The 13,035-nt window shown below is 33.8% G+C and overlaps 1 non-coding gene across 1 annotated transcript; it reads right to left on the bottom strand.

Annotated features, from left to right (window-relative positions):
• Positions 1-5,993: 5,993 nt before the first annotated feature.
• On the bottom strand, positions 5,994-6,100 carry LOC111552963. The gene has a single exon (XR_002734790.2). It is a non-coding gene; the product is annotated as a U6 spliceosomal RNA (small nuclear RNA).
• Between the last annotated feature and the right edge of the window lie 6,935 nt (positions 6,101-13,035).

Genomic DNA, 13,035 nt, shown 5'->3' with positions numbered 1-13,035 from the left:
TTGGAAGAACATAAAAATAGATATATATAAAATATATAAGAATGACTGCTGAGGAAGAGAATGTGAATTGAGTAGAGGAACAAGAGAACAAGTAATTAAATAATAGAAGTGCATTGCATGTATCAGTAATGATGAAATATGCCATGAGCTAAGGAGTATTACTTACTCAACCTACTGAAAATGAGCCCCAAAAATAAATTTTAAAGTTTTAAATTATAACACATATGAATAAGTAAAGTTAGAAAAAGAACATTTTTTGTGACAAAAACTCTTCAACATAGAAGTTTCGGTAAATGTGATGGAGTCTGAAAAATGATCAAAAGTGTTAAAAGATAATGAACATCAATAAAATGGAGATAATGAACATTGATCATTCAGTATCAAAGTTTGCTGGTGAAAAGATGGAACAATTTTAAGATGGTGGATCAAAGAAACTATTTCAAATGAAAATCTTTGCTTTATATCATATTTTCTGCTTTTTTTTTTTTTTTTTTTTTTTTTTTTGAAGTAGATTGGAGGGCAGAAAACATAAAACCAAAGGAGAATAAAAAACTGAATGTGGTTGGAATTGGTAAGTGTGAGTGAAAATTTCTTGGGACTTATTCTTACTTCGTGCATCTTCCACATTAAGATGTCCCTGCCCCAGCACTCCACTGAGGCTACTCCTCTTTGGGAAGGAACCCTTGCACAGAATTCCCCTCCCATCCACTTACCAGTTAAATCTATGGCTGAGCTGAAGCTTACTGGCTTGTTCATATTTGAAGATACAAATCGAGTTTTAATTACTCTTCAGCAAATATGTTCTTTTAAAAAATTGTATTTATATTTTAAAGAGAGGTAGGAAAGTCTTGCTCTGAAAAATATGATTCTCTAATGGGAATTTAAGGCCTTCAGGAAAGCAGGTTAGTGTGAAGGGAACATGTTTTATTAGAAGGCAGAGAGTGAAGGAGGACTTCTAAAAATTTCATAACACATGAGATGGGCAACTTCTTATTCTACAAGGCTCAGAGGCCTCATTTATTTCACCCCTTTACAGTTACCTATTCCATGTCATCTATTTTCTATGCCCTATTGCGTGGTTGTATCAGGAATTAGGCAGGCACAAATGAAATAATATGTAGTATTAGAAGTCAACCTGAATATCTCAAGTCAATAGAAATAGCATTTAGAGATAAAAGTCCTGTTTTTGTATTTAAGTTAAACTACATATAAAATATTTTATCCCCTCTATGTAGAAGAAGAAACTCCAATCTTTGGCCACATTTCTCATAAAGCTTCATATAAAAGAAGGAAGAAGATTAAAAATAATGGTAGTTGATCTGTTTTCTGATTTTATGGTATTTTGTGTGCTTTACAATGTCTCAAGCTTCCTTTGAATTAATATAGAATATGCAAATGAGAATTTAAAACTATGTGAAATTCAGAGTATAGTCGCACAGTTGCATAAAAATCCCAATTAAATATAATTAGTATCTGCCTTGGTATATCAGGCAATACCAGAAAACAATGTATTTTGAATTCTTATATATTTTATTACTTAAATATTTATTTTCACATAAAGAATAAGAATAATGAGGATTTTTAATCCAAAATAACTTAGTCCATGGAAACCATTAGACTAGTGGTTTGTATTTCATGTTCTATCTTAATATTTTATTCTATTGCCTTGATTTTTTGAAGTTGTTGTCTGTGACAATATTTGGCTATGACTGCACACATGAAAAGTTTGTCACAGCTTTTCCTCAATCCTCAAATCTTCTCCCTCAAATAAAACACAAGGGGAGAAAAAACTGCTCAATTTGGTTGTCTGGGCTCTCACAACACCACATATATGGTGTTAGTCCCTTAAAGGCAGCAAACTGTTGATGCATAAAATACAATATTCTCCAAGTGCAGAGGGTCAAGTAGTGCAAAGATACTTAAAATGATACAGAAGGCCCATGTCTCTACTACCAAAAGAAAAATTACTGAACTGCTGTTTGCAACGCTCTGTTTTTGTATGTAAATTTCTTGGCAACAGATGCAATATTTATAGTAAAGTCTATCACCGTTTATTAATGTTATACATTAGAGTTATTTGCTACTCTAAAAAGATATGCTAAAATATGCCAAAGCATTTTCAAATAAAACAAGAAAAATGAACTGGTGATTTATTAATTGCATTTCATTGTTTCATAATAGAATGTGATAAGCCTTGAATAAAACATTGTAAATATATTGATTCCATTTAGCATAATTGTGCTAAAACTATTTATAATGAAGTTTCCAGAGAGTTCTTTCAACTTCATTTTTCCGAAAATTGTGAGGCTTCTTTTCTCTTTCTTTCCTTCCTTCTGTCATTTTTAAAAATAGTTACTTTCCAGTAATTCATAGACAAGCAGAATAAGAACACAGAAAAAACCTGAATGTGCATATGTCCATAGTAATGATAAACAACTTGTTGAGTGGGATCTTACAATTAAGTGTGATTTTAAAAAACATATTGCAGGTATAGTTTATCTTGTATGGTAAATTTGATGCAAGACAAAATTAATTAAAGGACCAGTCTCAAAGTTTTAATAACAGATTGTTAAAATAGATGCATTATTAAACATAAACCAATGATTCTGCTTGCCAAAAGAAGCAATTCCATCTCATTTTATATACTATATTTTTAATGATTGCATAATAATCCTCAGCTCTGAGGAGCTGATATATGTGAGAACACCCAACAACTCTGTAGCTGAGTTAAATATAGGACCTGTGGGTTTTATCTGTGTTAAAGACACATGGAGCAAGAGATGCACATTTACATAAAAATGTGTCTTTTAAAGGCCATACATTTTTTGCACACCTGTTTGTGTTTCTGATAGTTCTGAGACTGTTCAGCAGGTGTACTTCATCCTTAATGAGAAGGACCAGTTTATTTTAATACTAAGAAGAAGAGAGTAGAAACAGTGAGGAAATGGCAAAGGAAGAAATGGACTTAATTGCTTATGAAAATGTCATATTTAAGAAATCAGTATCTCCTATAAGTAGTGAGAAAATGGACTGCTTAATTAATAAGATGGCTAAACAAGAGTAGCCGCATGGAAAACAATTAGAGTGAATTGACTCTTTACATCATACCTCAGGATACATTTCAAAAGGATCTGAGAGTTGAGTGTTAAAAAATAAAATAAAATAAGTACTAAAAGAAAACATGGATTGACTGCCCTATAATTTGTGTCTGGGGCAAATTTTCCTAACTGTAATTTTAAATACAGAGGAAAAATGACAGATCTTATTAAATTTTTAAGAATGTTTTACATTTACAGTTTTTGCCCGTTCAGTATGATATTGGCTGTGGGTTTGTCATAAATAGCTCTTATTATTTTGAGATACATTCCTTGAATACCGAATTTATTGAGAGTTTTTAGCATGAAGAGCTGTTGAATTTTGTCAAAGACCTTTTCTGCATCTATTGAGATAATCATGTGGTTTTTGTCTTTGCTTCTGTTTATATGCTGGATTATGTTTATTAATTTGCACATGTTGAACCAGCCTTGCATCCCAGCGATGAAGCCCACTTGATCATGGTGGATAAGCTTTGTTATGTGCTGCTGGATTCGGTTTGCCAGTATTTTATTGAGGATTTTTGCATTGATGTTCATCAGGGATATTGGTCTAAAATTCTCTTTTTTTGTTGTATGTCTGTCAGGCTTTGGTATCAGAATGATGTTGGTCTCGTAAAATGAGTTAGGGAGGATTCCCTCTTTTTCTATTGATTGGAATAGTTTCAGAAGGAATGGTACCAGCTCCTCCTTGTACCTCTGGTAGAATTCGGCTGTGAATCAGTCTGGTCCTGGAGTTTTTTTGTTTGGTATGTTATTAACTATTGCCTCAATTTCAGAGCCTGCTATTGGTCTCTTCAGGGATTCAACTTCTTCCTGGTTTAGTCTTGGGAGAGTGTAGGTGTCCAGGAAATTATCCATTTCTTCTAGGTTTTCTGGTTTATTTGCATAGAGGTGTTCATAGTATTCTCTGATGGTAGTTTGTATTTCTGTGGGGTCGGTGGTGATATCCCCTTTATCGTTTTTTATTGCATCTGTTTGATTCTTCTCTCTTTTCTTCTTTATTAGTCTTGCTAGTGGTCTATCAATTTTGTTGATCTTTTAAAAAAAACCAGCTCCTGGATTCATTGATTTTTTGGAGGGTTTTTGTGTCTCTATCTCCTTCAGTTCTGCTCTAATCTTAGTTATTTCTTGCCTTCTGCTAGCTTTTGAATGTATTTGCTCTTGCTTCTCTAGTTATTTTAATTGCGATGTTAGTGTGTCAATTTTAGATCTTTCCAGCTTTCTCTTGTGGGCATTTAGTGCTATAAATTTCCCTCTACACACTGCTTTAAATGTGTCCCAGAGATTCTGGTATGTTGTATCTTTGTTCTCATTGGTTTCAAAGAACATCTTTATTTCTGCCTTCATTTCGTTTTGTACCCAGTAGTCATTGAGGAGCAGGTTGTTCAGTTTCCACGTAACTGAGCGGTTTTGATTGAGTTTCTTAGTCCTGAGTTCTAGTTTGATTGCACTGTGGTCTGAGAGACAGTTTGTTATAATTTCTGTTCTTTTACATTTGCTGAGGAGTGCTTTACTTCCAACTATGTAGTCAATTTTGGAATAAGTGCAATGTGGTGCTGAGAAGAATGTATGTTCTGTTGATTCAGGGTGGAGAGTTCTGTAGATGTCTATTAGGTCCGCTTGGTGCAGAGTTGAGTTCAATTCCTGGATATCCTTGTTAACTTTCTGTCTCGTTGATCTGTCTAATGTTGACAGTGGAGTGTTGAAGTCTCCCATTATTATTGTATGGGAGTCTAGGTTTCTTTGTAAGTCTCTAAGGAGTTGCTTTATGAATCTGGGTGCTCCTGTATTGGGTGCATATATATTTAGGATAGTTAGCTCTTCCTGATGAATTGATCCCTTTACCATTATGTAATGGCCTTCTTTGTCTCTTTTGATCTTTGATGGTTTGAAGTCTGTTTTATCAGAGACTAGGATTACAACTCCTGCTTTTTTTTGTTTTCCATTTGCTTGGTAGATCTTCCTCCATCCCTTTATTTTGAGCCTATGTGTGTCTCTGCATGTGAGATGGGTATCCTGAATACAGCAAACTGATGGGTCTTGACTCTTTATCCAATTTGCCAGTCTGTGTCTTTTAATGGGATCATTTAGTCCATTTACATTTAAGGTTAATATTGTTATGTGTGAACTTGATCCCGTCATTATGATATTAGCTGGTTATTTTGCTCGCTAGTTGATGCAGTTTCTTCCTAACCTCGATGGACTTTACATTTTGGCATGTTTTTGCAATGGCTGGTACCTGTTGTTCCTTTCCATGTTTAGTGCTTCCTTCAGGATCTCTTGTAGAGCAGGCCTGGTGGTGACAAAATCTCTAAGCATTTGCTTGTCTGTAAAGGATTTTATTTCTCCTTCACTTATGAAACTTAGTTTGGCTGGATATGAAATTCTGGGTTGAAAATTCTTTTCTTTAAGAATGTTGAATATTGGCTCCCACTCTCTTCTGGCTTGGAGAGTTTCTGCCGAGAGATCTGCTGTTAGTCTCATGGGCTTCCCTTTGTGTGTAACCCGACCTTTCTCTCTGGCTGCCCTTAACACTTTTTCATTCATTTCAACTTTGGTGAACCTGACAATTATGTCTCTTGGAGTTGCTCTTCTGGAGGAGTATCTCTGTGGCGTTCTCTGTATTTCCTGAATTTGAATGTTGGCCTGCCTTACTAGGTTGGGGAAGTTCTCCTGGATGATATCCTGAAGAGTGTTTTCCAAGTTGATTCCATTTTCCCCCTCACTTTCAGGCACCCCAATCAGACGTAGATTTGGTCTTTCCACACAATCCCATATTTCTTGGAGGCTTTGTTCATTTCTTTTTACTCTTTTTTCTCTATACTTCTCTTCATACTTCATTTCATCCATTTGATCTTCAATTGCTGATACTCTTTCTTCCAGTTGATCAAGTTGGTTAAAAATATGGAACGCTTCGTAAATTTGCATGTCATTCTTGCGCAGGGGCCATGCTAATCTTCTCTGTATCATTCCAATTTTAGTATATGTGCTGCTAAAGTGAGCACTCTATATATTATTATGGAGAAATGTCAGGTGAAAAAATACCAACGTGGAAAACAATGTGAATGGTATGCCACTGTTGAGCTAAGAAAGGGAATATATGAATATATACATATTTAAATTCTATTATAATATTTACATTACAATATCATAGAAATATAACATTTATATTATATAATAATAAAAAATATATACTATAAAAAAGCATCAAGCTAAATATATAAAATTTCCCTAGAAGAGGAAGGTATAAATAGAGAGGATTGGTTCTGAAACAGTGAATAATATAGTATCAGTGTGTGCTCTTAGACCCTTGTCCTTAACTGCAATTTCTGACTAAATAAAAAACCTAGACATCTTAAGGAAATGGTTAATTTCAGGTCTAAGGTATGAAACATAGAAAATAAACCTAGATCATCTTGAATACCAAAAAGCAATTTACTATCAAATCCTATTCAGATTATCGCCAATAGGCTCAGGAAAAATATTAAATGGCTACCACTGGCCAAATGATATCAAAGGATATCATTATCCATAAATATAATGTCTGCCATTAATTGAAGTACATGAAATATGTTTATGTCCACCACTTTGTGTTGATTCAAAAAAGGAAGGAAGGAAGGAGGGAAGGAAGGAAGGAAGGAAGGAAGGAAGGAAGGAAGGAAGGAAGGAAGGAAGGAAGGAAAGAAGGAAGGAAGGGAAATGGGAGAAAAAACTCTTACTGTTCTTTGGAAGACACTAATGAACCAATTAACTTTTCTTTCTTTCTATTTTTATTTTTACATTTTTTGAGTCTCTCTCTGTCTCCCAGGCTGGAGTGCAGTGACGTGATCTTGGCTCACTGTAACCTCTGCCTCACAGGTTCAAGCTATTCCCTTGCCTCAGCCTCCCGAGTAGCTGAGATTATAGTCGCCTGCCACCACACCCAGCTTATTTTGGTATTTTTGGTAGAAACAGAGTTTCACCATGTTGGCCAGGCTGTTCTTGAACTCCTGACCTCAGGTGATAAACCCAACTCTGCCTCCCAAACTGCTGGGATTACAGGCATGAGCCACTGTGTCCAGCCTCAATTCATTTTTTAAAATTACTAAATAAGGGAAAGGATGAAGGAATTATCCTTCTTTATTTTCACCAAAGAAAGATGTATTTGTTAAATTGCAACATTGAGATTTTGGTTAAAAATCTACAGCTCTTAAAAAAAAAAAAAAGAAAGAAAAGCTGAGAAATAATGACTTAAGCATGCCACTAAACTTAGAAAAACAAAAATTACAGGTTCTAAATCCTTGCAGAATCACCACACTGTCTTGCACAATGGTTGAACTAATTTACGCTCCCACCAATAGTGTAAAAGAGTTTCCACTTCTCCACATCCTCTCCAGCATCTGTTGTTTCCTGACTTTTTAATGATTGCTATTCTAACTGGTGTGAGATGGTATCTCGTTGTGGTTTTGATTTGCATTTCTCTAATGACCAGTGATGATGAGCTTTTTATCATATGTTTGTTGACTTCATGAATGTCTTCTTTTGAGAAGTGTTTGTTCATATCCTTCACCCACTTTTTGTTAGGGTGTTTGTTTTTTTCTTGTAAGTTTGTTTAAGTTCTTTGCAGATTCTGGATATTAGCCCTTTGTCAGATAGATAGATTGCAAATCTTTCTCCCATTCTGTAGGTTGCCTGTTCACTCTGATGATAATTTCTTATGCTGTGCAGAAGCCTTTTAGTTTACTTATATCCCATTTGTCAATTTTGTCTTTTGTTGCCATTGCTTTTTGTGTTTTAGTCCATTACTGGATATATATCCAAAGGATTATAAATCATTCTACTATAAGTACACATGCACATGCAGGTTTATTGCAGCACTGTTCACAATAGCAAGGACTTGGAACCAACCCAAAAGCCCATCAGTGATAGACTGCATAAAGAAAACGTGGAATACTATGCAGCCATAAAAAAGAATGAGTTTAGGTCCTTTGCAGGGACATGGATGAAGCTGGAAACCATCATTCTCAGCAAGCTAACACAGGAACACAAAACCAAACACCATACATTCTCACTTGTAAATGGGAGATGAACAATGAGAACACAGGGACACAGGCAGGGGAACATAACACACGGGGGCCTGTCAGGGGGTGGGACTAGGGGAGGGACAACATTAGGAGAAATACCTAATACAGATGATGGGTTGATGGGTGCAGCAAACCACCATGGCACATGTATACCTATGTAACAAGCTGCACGTTCTGCACATGTATCCCAGAACTTAAAGTATAATATATATTAAAAAAAAAAGGAAAAAGAAAAATTAAATGCATGGAGAGTTGAAGGAGATAATAAACCTAAAACCCAAAACCTCCAAAAACAAAAACAAAAACAAAATACATTAACGATGATCTACACTGCAGGGACAAAACTTTTCAGGAGTAAATATAAAATGAAAGGACTAATAAAATGAAAAGACACACAGGCAGTAAATATTTTATTTTAATGATATTATACATATATATAAAATCAGGCGAGTAAAAAATATTGAAAATAAATATTATGGCATAAAAAAGGAAAAAATAGTGAAGTAATGCTTTTTGAATTACATTGATACATTTTATTGTAAAAAGAGAAAAACTTGTACCTATGGATTTTGTTGCAGTAATGAAAAATATTACAGTTAATAACAAGGGGCAATTAAAATTTTAAAGATAACATTTAAAAAGGAGAAAAAATTTTTACTTTAAAGCTATTATCAAATTCCATGTAACATTTCAGGTTTAAATGAAATTTTTTCACTTCACAAAAGTAACCTTACACCTAGCACTTCACACTTTATTTCACTATTTAAAATTTTAAACAAAATAAGGACTCCAAGGGTAACCTAGAATGACAGAAATGAAATAACTTGAGCTCTATGCCTTATCATTATTTATCTTGAACCTGCTGTATAACAGGAACATGTAAACCATTGCAATTGGGAGCACAAATTGTCTGAAATAAGATGTAATAACTCTAAACTCTTAATGAATCTATTCTCCGAATGAAGTCATTTAACTAAATCTGCATGTGTCACAGGTAGCCTGTACAGGTTACCCCATTACCTTCCAGGCCAAAAACAATGTTGAATGATGCAAATAGGAAGCACATAGTAATTTGGAATTTTCTGTGTTTTTGAAATTCAACAGTAACCACAGCAATCATTTAGATGGTAGAACCACAAAGTAATTTTTAATAGAGGAGTATTTTATCACTGATATTGTTTAGGATTGCCAGTCCATGATGATAATAAAAAGCACATTAACTTTTAGTCAGTTTTATCTAGTGTTTTATCTTCTGCAAACCATGCTTTTTCTTATATCCAGGCAAGACCACTCCCACAACCCCATTTACTATATGCTGCTGCTGCAAATAATAATACTTTATAAACTAGTAAAATGGAAAAATAAATTTCACAAAGTGAAGTCATGAATAAATAATATTAGGAATAAAAATGATAGATACAACTATATATATCTCATAGCAGTTAAAAAGATAACAATACTCTGAACTGCATGACAAAAAATTTGAAAATTTAAATGTAATAAAAAACATCCCAGTAAAATACAGCTTCTGAAAACTAAGAAAGAAAAAGAATACTTTGATAGGAAATTAAATTAAATGCTAATTTTTTCACACTATTCATTCAGGGTTAATGACAATTTATGCCAGATCTTCAAAGTACTAGTCACTCCAGTTCTTCAGCTAACTTTTTCAGAAGATTCAAAAGGAGAAACCTCCCAGGTCATTCCCTGGGATCAGTATAACTTTGAAACCAAAGTCATCAGTGTAAGAAAAAGAAAAGAATAGCATTATTTGTGAATATAAATGCAAAATATTAACAAACTGAATATAGAAGTGTATAAGAAAATGTATCATGACCAAGTAGAATTTATCCCAATGTAAGAGTTATTTGATTATAAGGAAAATATCCCTACATCATATGCAAAAATGTTTTAAGAAAATTCAACATGTATTTATGATTTTTTTTTTTTTTTTTTTTTTTTGAGATGGAGTCTCACTCTGTCGCCCAGGCTGGAATGCAGTGGCCGGATCTCAGCTCACTGCAAGCTCTGCCTCCCGGGTTCACGCCATTCTCCTGCCTCAGCCTCCCGAGCAGCTGGGACTACAGGCGCCCGCCACCTCGCCCGGCTAGTTTTTTTACATTTTTTAGTAGAGACGGGGTTTCACCGTGTTAGCCAGGATGGTCTCGAACTCCTGACCTCGTGATCCGTCCGTCTCGACCTCCCAAAGTGCTGGGATTACAGGCTTGAGCCACCGTGCCCGGCCTGTATTTATGATTTTTAAAAATATGCTTAGCAAACTAAGAATAAGAGATAACTTCCTTAAAAGGTACTACTATGGTTTGAATATTTATGCCCTCCAAAACCCATGTTGAAATTTAATCCCCAGTGTGACAGTATTGAGAGGTGAGGCCTTTAGCAGATGACCGGTTCTTTTTTTAATTCTTAATTTTTGTGGGTACATAGTGTATATATTAGATCATGAAGGCAAAGCCCTCGTGAATGGATTAATCCATTTATTGATTATTAATGGGTTAATCAATTAATAGGTTATCATGGGAGTGGCACTGGTGACTTTATAAGAAGAGGAGATACCTGAGCTAGCACATGCAGCCCCTTCGCCATGTGCTGATCTGCACTACCTCAGGACTTTACAGAGTCCCATCAGCAAGAAGGCCCTCACCAGAGGTGGACTCTTGATGTCAGACTTCCCGGTCCCCGTAACTGTAAAATATACATTACTTTACAAAATAAATTACTCAGTTTCTGGTATTCTGTTGTAAGCAAGAAAGAACAGAATAAAACAGCTAGCTATAAAAAACCTATAGAAAATATCATTTTTTAATACGGAAACTTTGAAAACACACACTTAAAAATTAGATACAAGTCAAAAATGCATGCTATAACCACACTAACAGATCTTATTAGTAAAGTAATCAGATGAGGAATGAAGCTAAGTACCTGAGAATGGAGGAGGTAGAAACAAAACGGTCATTATGTATGATTGTCTACGTTGAAACCCCCTAAAAATATAACTATGAATAGATCATTAAAAAATAAGTTTAGCAAAGTGAAAAGATACAAGGTAAATATTCCAAAATCAATTCAAATGTTTTGCATCAGTAACAAAATAATCATAATTAGCTATCATTTACAATAACAAAAATTATATATTAACGAGGACAAAATAACCAAGCATATTTAAATCCTTTGTGGAGGAAATTATAAAATTTATTGAAAGATCTTAATGAAGAACTAATAAATGGAGAGATATGCTTTGTTTATTGATAGAAAAACAATATCATAAAGATACAGATTTTCCATATATGTATATATATTCAATGCAATTCATATAAAAATCTTGACAGTATTATTTAAAGAAACTTCACAAGATGATTTAAAATTTGTTGGAAGAGCAAAGCGTCAAGTATAGCCAAAATATTCCTAAACAGGATTAATGTGGAAAATTAACCCACCAAGATTTCAAGAATTATCATAAATTTCAAGCATTTAGGATAGTTTGATGTTTAAATAATGGTAAACAAAGAGATCAATGGGGCTAAATAGCCAATGTATAGATACATGCTTAGACATGGAACTTTAATAGATGATAAATGTGAATATAGGATAATGCCCTAAAAGATGCTCAATCAGTTATTTATGTGGGAGAAAAAAATTGAATCCAACCTCACGCTACACACACACAAAAACAATTCCAAGTGGAGCAAACATTTCAATATGAAAAGTGTAATTTTAACATTTTTAGATTTAAAATATAGGGAAACAGCTTTATAACTTTAGGATATGGATAAAAATGAAAACTAGAAAATCCGTAACCATGAAGAATAATACTGATATTTACAACTACATTGAAAGTTTAAACTTAGGTTCATCAAAAGCCATTCCTAAAGGAGTTGTAAGATTAGCCATGAAATGAGAGAGAATAATTGCAACACATGTAATTGACAAAAGCAGTATCTAAAATACATACCAGATTTTCGATTCCTCTAAAGCAAAAACAAAAGTAGGAAAGATACATGAACAGGAATTTCAGAGGAGTTGAAATACGTACAGCAATAACCCATGGAAAATGAAATGCAATGTCATTATTAATCAGTGCCATGTCAATTAAGTCAACAATGAGATACTCTTCAAAAAACCTACTTTCTTAAAAAAACAGCAATTCTGGTAGTCCCCAAAATTGAAGATGTTAATAAGTGGAGATGCTTATATGCTGTTAAGATGGCAAACTACTTTGGAGACAATTTTGTATTATTTTGTAAAATTGAACATGTGCACATGATACTGCACAGCAATTCTACTGCTGAAGATAATCTCTAGAAACACTTTGGGACATGTATACCAAAAAACAACCATAAGAATGTCTACAGTCTCACTTGGGAAACAGTAAAACACTAGAAACAATCCAAATGTTCAATGACAGGAGAGGGAATAAATAAATGGCTAAATTATATTATATATGGCAGGGAAAATAAATTGAACAACCACATGGATGAAACTTTAAAACAGTTTGAATAAAGGCATTCAATTCCAGTTTACTATTATATATTGTATCATTTTGATAAAGCTTAAAAAAGTAAACTATAATAACATTTTTTGATCTTATACATATAATAAAACTGATTTTTATAAAGCAAAGAAATAGTACTTGCATATGAGAAAGGAGGCAGTGAGATAGGATGGACTGGGATTGAGGCCATATTCATGATGTTCTAGATGTTACATTGATGTTCTAGTGTAACACTCAGTGTAATATCTAGAAGATCATCTTGTTTTATCTTTGTTTTATTATCATTATGCTTTATAATCTTCATATATGTAATTCAGTCTTACATTGTTCAAATGGTGGAATACAATTAAGATTGTAATATACATAT

The sequence above is a fragment of the Piliocolobus tephrosceles genome, chromosome 6 (genome assembly GCF_002776525.5).
Source record: "Piliocolobus tephrosceles isolate RC106 chromosome 6, ASM277652v3, whole genome shotgun sequence".
NCBI lineage: Eukaryota > Metazoa > Chordata > Mammalia > Primates > Cercopithecidae > Piliocolobus > Piliocolobus tephrosceles.
Note: the sequence above shows the minus strand (reverse complement) of the source record. Positions and strands in the feature narration are given on the sequence as shown.